We start from the raw sequence: 13238 nt of genomic DNA on the forward strand, positions 1-13238 counted from the left end.
CTTAGATTTTCCCTTTTGAGGCTATTTTCTAGATCCTGTAAGTGTGCTTTATTGTTTTTTTATTCTTTTTTTGTTTTGTTTCCTCTGACTGTGTATTTTCAAGTATCCTGTCTTCAAACTCACTAATTCTTTCTTCTGCTTGACCAATTCTGCTACTAAGAGACTCTGATGCTTTCTTCAGTATGCCAGTTGCACTTTTCAACTCTAATATTTCTGCTTGGTTTCTTTTCATTATTTCAATCTCTTTGTTAAATTTATCTGCTAACATCCTGAATTCTTTCTCTGTGTTATCTTGAATTTCTTTGAGTTCTCTCAACACAGCTGTTTTGAATTCTCTGTCTGAAAGGTCACATATCTCTCTTTCTCCAGGAATGGTCCTTGTTGCCTTATTTAGTTAATTTGTTTTCCTGGATGGTGTTGATGCTTGCGGACATTCTTCAGTGTCTGGGCATTGAAGAGTTAGGTATTTATTGTAGTCTTCTCAGACTGGGCCTGTTTAGGAAGGCTTTTCAGATACTTTAAAAGGACTTGGGTGTTATGATCTAAGCTGTATCTAAGCCCCTTAAAGTAGATACAGCTTAGATCACAGTAACACTAGTTCTTTCAGATTCATAGAGGTACTGCCTTGATGGTCTTGGACAAGATCCAGAAGAATTCTCTGGATTACCAGGCAGGAACTCTTGTTGTCTTTTTTTACTTTCTCCAAAGAAATGGAGTCTCAGTCTCTTTCTCTCTCTCTCTCTCTCTCTCTCTCTCTCTCTCTCTCTCCCTCTCCCCCTCTCCCCCCTCCCCTCTCTCCTCTCTCTGTCTCTGTCTCTTTGTTCTGAGACACCTTTAGCTGGAGGTAGGTGAGGTGACATAAGCACCCCTGTGGCCAACACCAGTAAGACAGTGTTGGGTCAGACCTAAGCCCAGCATAGTACTTGGTCTCACCTAAGGCCTGTTGTAAACATTCCTTGACTGTAGCCTGTGTTCACTCAAAGTCCTGGGACTCTACAATCAGCAAGTGGCAAAAACCGCCAGGTCTATGTCCTTCCCTTCATAGTGGCAAGTTCTCCCAGGTCTAGGTGTGTCCAGAGGTGCCATCTGGGAGCCAGGGACTAGAGTCAAAAACCTTAGAATTCTTAACTGATGTTCTGTTGTCCTGTGGCTGAGCTGGTGCTCAAACCACAAGATACAGTCCTTCCCACTCTTTCCTACCCTCGTCAAGGCAGAGAAGCCTCACCCCATAGCCACTGCCACCACAGGCTCATGGGGACTACTTCCAGACTGTTACCCATGTTCCCTTAAGGCCCAAAGGCTCTTCAGTCAGTTTCTGGTGAATGCTGCCTGGCCTGGGACTCACCCTTCAGGGCAACGGGCTCCCCTCTGGCCCAGGGAAGGTCCAAAAATGCAGTCAAAGAGCCTAGTCCTAGAATCAGGGACCCCAAGAGCCCGCTTATTGCTCTATCCCACTGTGGCCAAGCTGATATCAAAAGTGCAAGACAAAGTCCCCTTTACCTTTCCCTCTGCTTTTCTCAAGTGAAAGGAGTCTTGCCCCACAGCCACCATAGCTGGAAGTGCACTGAGCCTCACCAGAAGCCAGCAAGCCTTAAAGTCTCACCGAAGGGCCTTGGCATAGTACCTGGGTATCGCTGAAGTTTATTCAGAGCCCAAGGGCTCTTCAGCTAACAGGTGGTGAATCCAGCCAGGACTTGGTCCTTCCCTTCACGGCAGTGGGTTCCCTTCTGTGTCTAGAAATGTCATCCTCGAGCTAGGGCTGGGAAAGGGGGCCTTGCAACTCTAAGTGGTGTCCTATCCTAATGTGGCTGAGCTGGTACCCAAGATGCAAAACAAAGTCCCCCACTACTCTTCCCTCTCCTATCCTCAAATGGAGGGAAAGGATGTATTTTGGAGCTGTGAACTATAAAGTCTGAGTTTAGGAGAGGGGTGATGCCAGTACTCTCTTAGCTGTTCTGGCTGGTGTCTCAGTAGGTTGCATGTCCCCCAAGTCCACTATCTCTGAGCCCAGTTCAGCACTAGGATTCTGCTAGGAGTTGCAACTCTTGTGGCTTAGACTGCCTTTCAAGTTTATTTAGAGACACAGAACACTTTAACCTGTGGTTGTGAGACTAGCAGGAACTCAAGTTCCAACCACTGGGACTGCTGATTCCCCCTGACTAGGGCTGGTTTAAATGTTCCCTCCATAGGTGGGCATCAGCTGAGTTTGGTTTGGGTTTGTTTTCTGTTATAGGGCAGCACTGAGTTCAGTGCCTAACAATTGCTATAATCTCGCTCTCCCTGACACACAGGAACACTCTCTGAACCATACTGCCAATGCTGGGAGATGAGGGAGGGGTGGCATTGGTGATTCAAGACCTTTCCTACCTCTTCAATGCCTCCTTCAGGAATATGAAGTTAAAACGAGGTGCTGTGAGTGCTCATCTGATTTTGGTTCTTGTGAAGGTACTTTTTTGGTGTGTAGATAGTTGTTAAATTGATGTCTGTGCAGGGGAACAATCAGTGGAGACTTCTGTTCCACCATCTTGTTCTTCCCCAAGTCCAGATTGACTTATTTTTCTTATCACTTTGAAGATATTGGTCTCTCTCTTTTGGCCTCCATAATTTCTGATGTCTGTAATTTAGTCATTTTTCCTCCTCTGTGTGTAAACCGTTGTTATTCTCTGGCTGGTTTTTTTTGTTTGTTTGTTTTGTTATTATTTTCTCATTATTGGTTTTCAGCAGTTTGACTATGATATCCCCAGACTTTGTTTTCTGTCCTTTTGGGATTTGCTGAGCCTCTAGAATCTTTAAATTTAGGGAAATTTAAACCATTACACATGCATTTTTTTAATACCCCATTCTCCTCCTCCTCTCCTTCTAGAACTCTAACTTCATGTACGTCACACCTTTGGATATTGTCCCACACATTCCTGAGGATTTGCTCATTTTCTTTTTCATACGTTTTTCTCTCTGTTCTCTATATATCTGAAGGAATGCATAATTTCTAAAGTTTCATCTTAAGTTTATTGAAACTCCCCTCTTTTATTTCCATTCTCCTGTTAAGCCTATTCAGTGATTTTTTTAAGTTAGATATTGTATTTTCTAGTTCTGTAATTTTTATTTTTTATGTTTTATGTTTCTCTACTGTGATTTTCTATCTTTTAATTTATTGTGAAAATACTTTCTTTTACTCCCTTTAGCATAATTCTACTATTTGCCTTAAAATTATTGTCTGCTAATTCTAACATCTGAATCATCTTAAGTTTTCTCTTTGTTGATTGCATTATCTCTTGGAATGGATCACAATTTCCTAGTTACTCATATATTGAATAAGCTTGGACTGTATTCTGAATCTTTTGAATATTATTGAAACTCTGGGTTCTATGAAAAATACTGATTTTATTGTTTTAGCAGATAGTTACGTTGGTTAGACTGAAACTAAATTCTGTTTCTTGGTTGGTAGCTAAAATGTTAGTTCAGAGCTTTATCTTTAGCTAAAATCTATCCCATGTAAGTATGGTTCAGGGGTCAGCTGAGACTTGGTTAGTTTGTATATACAGAAATTAGGGCTTCTTCTATTTTGCCCTCTCTCTGCTTTACAGGATTCTCCCCCAACTGTCCAGTCGCTCAGCTTGTCCCAAGCTCTATTCTTTAGTTCGTCATATCAGAATGATTGTCAGTTCACTCTTAGTGTGCTAGCCACTGGCAGCTTTGGCTTGCCTTCAGTCTAAAAGCTGTAAAAATAGGTTGCTCACATTATGCCATATCTTTATTCAAATGTCAACTTCTTTTAAGAATATGCCTGCTTCTGTTCACTTTCCAGTCTCTTCATATCATTGTTTCTTTATATTTTGTTCACTGTTTAAAATTGGTGTTTTCAGGAGGATTGTGATCAGTAGGAGTTTATTCAGTCATATCAGAAGAAGTAATGATCCTGCCCAATTTTGATTTTACTACTAGCAGTTTATCCTTAATGTGGTATTCTGTCCTAGAAAGGAACCTTGACAAGTCAGTTTTGAGAGCTCATGGGGGCTAGATTCCTACAGCCCCTTTAGTCCTTCTTGCTATAGGCCTTTTGTACTCACTTATTACTGGTGAGTGGACAGCCTCCATGAGTTTCAGCTGCTATTCTCAATTCTTCCACTATGTTTTTCAGTGAATACTCATTAACTGTTTTTCCTTGTGAACTCCTATTCCACTAGAGTTTTGGCTATCTTGGACTGTAATGTGTAACTATGGAGAACAACTAATACTTAAGCCTTGCCTTGTGCCCTTCCCAACCCAATAAGTGTGATAGTCAGGAGCTATGTTGCTGGAGAGAGAGCATCTAGCATAACAAATAGTAACTCAGCCTTGGTGTTGGTTTCTTTCAAAATAATCCTCTGTAGTTACAGTTCTCTAATTTTCAGGGTGTCGAGATATGGGTGGAAATGGCAAAAATATTCTTAAAGGCTGGCCAGTCCACATGCAGTTGATATCTAGTACCCATCATCCCAATGAGCCCTGAGTTCACACCTGGTGGGCACTGGTCTACTGTTTAAATGCCTCCCAGTGGCAAAGCAGGGAAAGAATGGTGTTCTTAGGGTATTGAGTAGAGAAAAAAAAATTAAATTTTTTTTCTACCTTAACTCCTGTCCATAATTTTTGGCCCTCTTCTTTTCTAGGCTGCCTTTTCCCTAATTTACCCTACTTAGATCCCTGACCTATCCACAGGACCTTCTGTTTCTCCACTGGTTTCCTCATTGTTTTTTAGCTATCCAGAGCTACTCATCTCTGGATTATGTGACATGGCCAAGGTTTGGTTCTGGAGAGAGGGCTAGTTGTAATTTTGCAATTTTGATAAGAACTGGCATAACTGCTTCTTATCTATAAAAAATTAAAATACCTAAAATTCTGTAGGACATATTTCAGGATATTGGAACTTAAAAAGGAGAGACTTATGAACCCTAGAAGACCCTTGAGAATTTCAAACAGTGATAACAATGAAGAATAATTAATTGATCATCAGCTTTGGGTTCTTACCCAGTTAATGCCATCAGGGGTACAGATGTTAAATAAATCTTTACAGATATAAGATTTAATGGCGTAGGAGATAATTTTGATTTTTGTAAAATGTCTCATCAATAGGCTACAAAATAATGAATGATTTTTCCTTTGGCATTACTGAGCAGACATTGGGCCAGGGTCGTAATATTTGTTATGTAATAAAACTAAAAATATCTGATTAATTATTTTTTCCTTTGCTTATGTACTTTGCTTCTACTCTGATGAAAGTAAGTTATAATTTATAGTTTCTAAGGAGATTAGGATGATAGAAAGTTTGAATGAAAAAAGCCATATCAAATTACTCTAGTTCTTCATTTTGCCAGAGCCATTAAAACCCAATTAGATACACACCAAATTCCTGTTTATTAGAAGCCGGCATAGTTATGGGAGCTCTTTTAAGTCCATGCAGTCTTTTGCAAAAAGGCATTGTGTCATTTTAATAACAAGCATGTTTTCCATGAATATACTCATTCGCATTGACAAATCAGCCTCAGTCATTTACAATCCAGTGACTCACACTGTTTAAGCAAATAAGTATATGAGCCATTAGCCAGCTCTTTTCCTTCTTACATCTTCTCTCTCATTAGTACTCCATCCCTCCCCCCATGCATGTTGAAGCATTATTCATGTCCTCCAGGACCAGCTCAAATAGTATCAAGCCCAATCATTCCTCTACAAGACAAAATTGATTGCTTCCTTTCTTATTCTTCTCCCTGTCTCTAATGCCAAGTGCAGAACGTGTCCTGTAGTAAATATGTTGAGTGAATGCAGTAAGAGTAAAACCAACTATAAAATGTTACCATTTTGGGAGACTGGCCATGAAGATGGTGCTTTCTAAATGTTCATTGCAGCACTGTTTACAATAGCAAAGACCTGGAACCAACCCAAATACCCATTGATGATAGACTGGACAGGGAGAATGTGGCACATATACACCATGGAATATTATGCAGCCATCAAAAACAATGAGTTTCTGTCCTTTGTAGGGACATGAATGAACCTGGAAACCATAATTCTCAGCAAACTGACAGAAGAGCAGAAGATCAAACACCGCATGTTCTCACTCATAGGCGGGTGTTGAACAATCAGAACACATGGACACAGGGAGGGGAGCACTACACACTGGGATCAGTTGGGGGGAAATAGGGGAGGGACAGTGGGGGGTGGGGAGATGGGGAGAGATAGCAAGGGGAGAGATGCCAGAGGTAGGTGATGGGGAGGAAGGCAGCAAATCACACTGCCACGTGTGTAACTATGCAACAATCTTGCATGTTCTTCACATGTATCCCAAAACCTAAAATGCAATAAAATAAATAAATTGGAAAAAAAAAGAAAAATATATTTACTACAGAGCCAAGCTGTGTAATCAACTTACAATTCCTTCTAAACAAGATCAGTGATACAAACCCATAATACTTTAATGAGTCAAGGTCAAACGGATTCTATTTTGCTTCATATTTGAACCATGACTTTGTTGTACAGTCTTCCCTTAAATTTCTAATTACCTTCCTCTTGTTAATAAAACTAATAAGACAAAAAAAAAAAAAAGCCTTTCTCTTCTACTGCCAAGACCCAAGCAAGGTCATTATGACAGACTACTTACCCAAGACTTGCTATGGCTGTTTCTAACGGGAGCAGGGAAAACCAAGAAGTATGGCATTTACTGAGCCCACGAACACTGCCTTTAACTTGCTTGTGCTTGGGGGGAGTAGGGAAAGGTACTCCTGATTTGTGTGCTTGGCCAGGGCATGCCACGGACATAGAGACAGGCCTCTTCCATTGATTACATGCTTCTGTAGCCACCATTGTGCAATAGCATAGGAATGGATAATCAACGTGTTTTGATGATATTTTCAAAGGTAGAAGAAAGAGTGCTATTAGAATCTAAGGTGCTGATTTTCTTCAGTAGGAAACATCCCCTTGTGTTCCATCAGAAACTCTTCAAAATTTGAAACATTTTAAATTAGAAATTATTGGAGATCCCTTTATAGTACATTGACAAATGAGTTATTCACCTCTGCCCCACTCCTCATTATATATTTCATTTGAAGTAAACACAATGCTTATTTAACTTTTGCATCCTCAGATTAACTGAAAGTGGAACAACCTAATAAATTTCCCCAGCATTGGAGTTTGAATTCTGAGGACAACAGTTTTCATTCTCAAATGAAGCTGACTTCAAGAAAGAACAGCAGACCAAACAGCAATGCTGGCCTCCTCATCTTGCAGAATGCTCTTATAACGAAATGGCTTGTGGAATTTGGCTCCATTTCCTACAGCCATGGGATAAGAATTGAATGTAAACAATAATACCCTGTGCTATTTGGGCCTCATTTAACTGTCTTTATTGCGTTAGAAGGAACTGCCAAGTGGTGCTGTTTCTCATAGCTCATGCTTTACATACCAACAATATTATAGGGTCTACTTCAAAGCTGGCACTCTATACCACGAAGATTGTGGCTGTTGGAGCACACTTGGTTGTCACCGGGTTTCATGTTGACACATCCTTTCAAGTCATACTGCAGGTGCACTTTTCTTGAAGAATGAATTCTGTACTCTGAGGGTGGGCCTATTATTGCAGAAGGCCTTTGCAGTTATCATTTGGGTGTTTTCCTAGAAAGCTGTAGCAGCTCTGCACCTAGAATGACTGTGTCTGCTGAATTACAAGCAGAGAGGTGATTTTTGCAAAGTAAGGTGTTATGTTGTTGACAGAGCAGTAAGCTGGAGTCAGGAGACCTGTGTTGTACTCTCCAACTGACTAGCTCTTTAGCTCTAGGAGAAACATCCTTGATTTCTCTGGCCTGTTTTCTAATCTTGAAATGATGAGATTATACTAGATAATCTCTAAATTCCTTTCTGGCCTAAATTTGATCAGGCAAATTAAAACAGTAAACAACAAACAGCGAGTCAAACAAAAGTTCCCAATCCAAGCTCTGCTGCTCAGTAATTGTGACTTGAGACAAGTGATTTAACCATTCAGCCTCAGGTCTCTATTCCTGGGGAGACCAAAGCCTTCTCTACCTGCCCCACCTGGTGGCTGTGCCTGTTGAGTAGGGAAAAATATTTTTCACTCAACACTTACTGAGCAATTGCTCTGTGGCATGAGCTTGATAGATGGTGAAGAAGTAGAGGTTATTAGATTATCTGTTACTACTACTAATATTAACTATAGTTTAGGGATCACTTTCTATTTCCAGGCATGCATGTACAACATTCCATTTAGTCTCTCTTTTATGGAGGAGGAAATTTGAGGTTCAGAGAGGTTTAATAATTTGTTCAGAATTATGTAACTCGGCAGAGCTGGAGCTGAGATTTATACCAGCATTCTATTATTTTAACAGTTAAAAAATTTCTCACCTCTGACAAGGAGCTTGTGTTACTATCATTATTTTTCTGGGCCATAGTATATGAATCCCATGACCTGAAATCTGTGTGGGTGCAGGCAAATGAGGGGACTGATCTGGCTTGGGCTGAAGGAGAGACACAGACACTGCCTGAGGCGGCACAGCTAGGGTTGTGAAAATACCCGAGGGACAGCCCTCAGATATTTTCAAGCCTTCCTCTGGCTTGTAGACTACCTGTCCTCAGCAGGCACCGAGGTGACAGGTAGGGGGAGTGCAGAACAAAGCAAGCCCTGTGGGTCACAGGAAGATAAGAGTGCTTTGGTACGGTTTCCAAGGCTTGGCATTCTTTGAGACAAGTTTTGAAGTGAAACTAATGGTGTGGTATGTAGATAGATCAACCCCTCTAAAAAGCCACGCAGAGGGCAGGATAAGCCCTCAGTTTTCTCACTAGTAGAAGAAAGGCTCATTGGCTAAATGAGCTCTGAGCACATTCCTCAGTCAAACATTCTCTGAGCCAGCAGATCTGGGCTCCTCCAGGGTTCTGAGCAACAAACAAGCGCTCTTAGTAGGCCATTTTTCTCTTTTCAGAAAGTGACCCTGAATTTCTGAGATGCTAGGATTCAGTTTTGGTGTGTCGGGAGCTGCACTGGCAGGTCCCCATGCCCCACAAAGCAACGGCTTAGCTGTCTCCCTGTTCTGTTTTCCAACACTTCCCAGGGCAGCTCTCCTGTCAAGGGAAGTGGGCTTTCTAGCCTTTGGAAGGTTGTACAACCACACCCAGTTGCCAGAGACACAGCCCAGCTTTTTGTGTCTCTTCTTCACTCCAAGACTGCTGCTTCTCAGACCATACTGGTGCTTTCTCCTACTTCCTAGCTTAACAGAGAATGGTTTGGTCACTCAGTGTTTGGTTTTAGAAGTGGGTGTTTGTCCTCACATTGGACTTGTGCATTTCAAATATGGCCTAAATTACAGAAGCAGGTACTGGTACTGGGTATGACCACTGAGCAGGACACATGCTTGGGAAAATGGCATTGTTACAGTCAGAGGCAGACAAGAGAGTGAGAAGAATAGTCTCCACACAGACCTAGGTACCTTTGTGATAGTCTAGAAAAAAAAACAATGACAATAGCACAAGAAGATACTTGTATGGACACTGCTAAGTGTGTAGCATATACTAATTCTTTTGGTCTTCACAACAATCCTGTGAGGTAGAAATATTATTTCCTCACTTTACATATGAGGTAACCAAGGCACAGAGAAGTTAAATAACCTACTCAAAATCACACACCTTAGGGAGTATGTGGGTATTATTTGACTCTTCAGCCAGTTGGGCAATCATCATCTGCAAGACCTCTAACCAGTGGCCACACCGTAGCCACTGGGCCAAGGTGCCAGTTCCAGAGATAAGGATGGACAAAAACAAGGCAGGTGGAGTGACTCATCTATCCAGCATTAGTCTAGCACTGAGGACCATCCTCTGTGCCAAGTGTTGAAGGAAGATTTAAGCAAGACATTATCTCATTTAGGCTAGTGCTTTAGTTTTCAAGGAGGCTAGGAAGGCAGGCAGGACAACTCTAGGACTTAAGAGTGGGAGTCAAGGCAGAAGACCAGTTGTTAAGGCATGGGTCAGTGTAAGAGGTAGGCTTGGAAAGAGTTCTAATTGGGGATCATTACCGGTCTTTCAGGCAGCTGTTCTAGGGGGTCCCAGACAGGGGAAAGCAACCTAATTTTAATGCTCCAGCCCAGGGCTGAGGCCAGGCATTGACTTCATGCCTGTGAATGGGGTGATCGGGGAACTGGGGTGGGCGTTAGCCTCTAGGTGGAAGTTCCAGCTGTAGGGATCTGAGTAGGAGAAGGGAATTGAATTGGGGGCTGATGGGACAAAAACTAGGAATAACACTCCAGCCCCTGTGGAATCGGATTTTCCTTTTCCTATTCCTTTGGCAGCATAGTCCTCAGATGTGGTAAAAAAGGGAAATGAATTTGGAGCCAAGAGATACGGGCTCCATATATTAGTAGAAACTATGATGTTTGAACATCCTTGTTGGGATAGCTGAAATTCTTAGTAGAAATTGCAGAAGACCAGAGGACATCTGGGAAATATACATGGATTGAAGTGGAGAAAAATTATCTTTTGGGGAAAATTTCCATGACGAAAAAACATGTTATTGTTGTTTTGTCTTTTAATTGTTTTCACTAAGTCATATATGTAAAAGCCTTTCTAAGCTGTATGGCAGAAGCAGTGTGCGTGACCTTGTCAGCATCTTCACTGTTACAGATTGGGGATTGGCATCCTCAGGACTTCACAGGAGGAGGCTGGAACTTTGCTTCTTTTTTCACTCCAGCCCCTTTTCTCTGTAATGGGAAAGTATCATTTGGAGCTGATTCATACTTCTTTGCTGTGCTCACTAGTCTCCTCTAGAGCCATCAGCAGGGGCCGCTGCTATCTGCATGCAGGGATTGCATAGGTGCAAGAAGAAGAGAGCAGAGCCCCTTGTCCTTGGCGCGCAAGTTTAGCCAAGAAAATTGAGAAGTTGAGTCTATGTCATAGAAGGTTGTGAGGGTGTCCTGACAGCCTGGAAAGCACTTAGCGCAGCACCTGGTCCACATCAACATTTGGTAAATGTTGGCCTCTGCTATTCTCCTTTCCCCTCCTCCTCTACATCATCCTTCTCATCCTCCTTCCCCACTTTCCCCCACCACCACCCCATTTTCAGAGGGCTTTTTCGAACCTCAGGCTAGTGGCTTGATGGACTCAGGACCAAGTTGACCTGGTTCTGACCTAGTGGCCCAGTTTGGGTAACTAGATCTTGGGCCCTGGACCCTTGCATTCACAGCATAAGCACTCTAGGGTTGAGATATTGCCTGGCCTTTGGCAATTCCCCTTCTAGCCCCTGTGACTTACACCCTGCCCTCTACTCTCAGAGCTCCCTGATGCCAGTCTCTAGCTATCCCAACACACTTATTGGATATGACTTCTCCTTTGGTAGTAGTGGCCCACACAGCAGATTCCCGCTTTGGTGTGGGCTCTTTATGTCCTCACCTGCCATCCTACACAGTGACTCTATGCAGTGCCTTCTAATTAACCAAGTACTTATCTCAGAACCTTCCCAGCAACCCTGGGTAGTTGCACAGTTCATTCATTTATTCATTCAACAAACACTCATTGACCACCTACAGTGTGCCCCTGGAGGTGTGCCCAGGGTGGCACAGTGGAAAGAGCATGGGAATTCTTAGAAGAGGCCTTCCGGCAGTATGACAGAGTGGGTAAAACCCGAACTCCTGTGTCTCACAAACCCACACTTGAACCCTGGCTCTACCACTCACAGCTCTCTGGCCTTGGGCAAATCACCTCATCTCCCCATACCTCAATCTCCTCATATGTAAAATGTGCGTATGAATATCCCTTATCTCACAGGGCTTTCTCATAAGCCTCATTTCCTACTCTGTGCTCTCTTATAATTTGTATATTCCTTTTATTTCTACTTCGTATCATAATATGTTATAATTCTATTTGCCTTCCAAGCTATATTCTGAGCTCCCAGCAGACACAACTACTGGTTTGTGTTTGTATCTCTAGTGCCTCCCATAGTGTCTTCCCCAGAATATACATTCAATAAGTCACTTCTGAAGTGTTAACACTATGCTGTAATTATTTTTCTAAGTCTGTCTTCTTCATTAAGCTGTGAGCTTCTGGAGGGCCAATATTTCATTTGTCTCAGTATCTGCAGAATATAGCAGGGGTTTGGCTTGGAGTAGACACTCAGTGAATGTCGGTTAAATGAATGGCTAGAGAGTGGGGGATTGAGGGAAGGAATGAATGAAGGAACAGATGGAAGCTGATGATTAAGACAGTGTCTTACAGGCTCACTATTAGTGAGGTCACCATCAGCTTGAAATTAATTTGGATATGTGGTAGGAATTTGAAGTAAGAGATAGTTGCGTTTTCTGAGACCTTATCCTTATTAACCTTGTAGAATTTAACACTGTTAACCACTCTTTCCTTGGCATTATTTCCCTCTTTGGCCTCTGTAAAACAAAACTATTTTGGGTTTCCTTGTGTTTTTCTGACTTTTTTTAAGAGAGAGTCTCACTCCTCTCATCCAGATTGGAGTGCAGTGGCATGATCACAGCTCACTCCAGCCTTAACGTCCTAGGTTCAGGTGATTCTCCCACCTCAGCTTCCCGAGTAGCTGGAACTACAAGCATGTGCCACCATGCCTGGCTAATTTTTGTATTTTTAAAAATTATACTTTAAGTTCTGGGGTACATGTGCAGAAGGTGCAGGTTTGTTACGTAGGTATACACCTGCCATGGTTGTTTGCTACATCCATCCCCCCATCATCTATGTTAGGTATTTCTCCTAATGTTAGCCATCCCCAATCCCTCCAGCCCCCCACTACCCCTCCTCTAGCCCCCCGACCCCCCAACAGGCCCTGGTGTGTGATGTTCCCCTCCCTGTGTCCATGTGTTCTCATTATTGAGTGAGAACTTATGAGTGAGAACATGTAGTGTTTGGTTTTCTGTTCTTGTGTCAGTTTGCTGAGGATTTTGTAGAGATGGGGTTTCAGCCACCATGGCCAGACTGATCTTGAACTCCTGGTCTTAAGTGATCTGCTCACCTCAGCCTCCAAAAGTGCTGGAAATACAGGTGTGAACCACTGCACCCAGCCAAGTCTTCTTTTTCTTCCTGCTTCCTCACCACTACCTCTTCTATTCCTCCCCTACCACTACTAGTACCCCACTGTGATATAAGTATTCTCTAGGACCTTATATAATTCATAAGGAATATCCTTATACAATTCATAAGGAATATATATATATATATGAATTGTTATATATAATGAATTATTATTAATGTTTGAT

At 42.2% G+C, this 13238-nt stretch overlaps 1 protein-coding gene across 2 annotated transcripts in view; it reads left to right on the forward strand.

Annotated features, from left to right (window-relative positions):
- The window catches only part of LOC116540585, a 389476-nt gene that overhangs the window by 116864 nt on the left and 259374 nt on the right, over window positions 1-13238 (forward strand). Inside the window, exon 7 of one of the 2 annotated variants that reach the window (XR_004264506.1) lies at window positions 7115-9866. The exons of the other annotated variant lie outside the window; for it this stretch is intronic. The gene's annotated coding sequence lies outside the window, so the exon portion shown is untranslated. Of the gene's footprint in view, window positions 1-7114; window positions 9867-13238 lie in introns of those variants that run through there. 2 annotated transcript variants of the gene reach the window in all.

Source organism: Sapajus apella, unplaced genomic scaffold (genome assembly GCF_009761245.1).
Source record: "Sapajus apella isolate SASKATOON/1434 unplaced genomic scaffold, GSC_monkey_1.0 scaffold142, whole genome shotgun sequence".
Classification (NCBI taxonomy): Eukaryota; Metazoa; Chordata; class Mammalia; order Primates; family Cebidae; genus Sapajus; species Sapajus apella.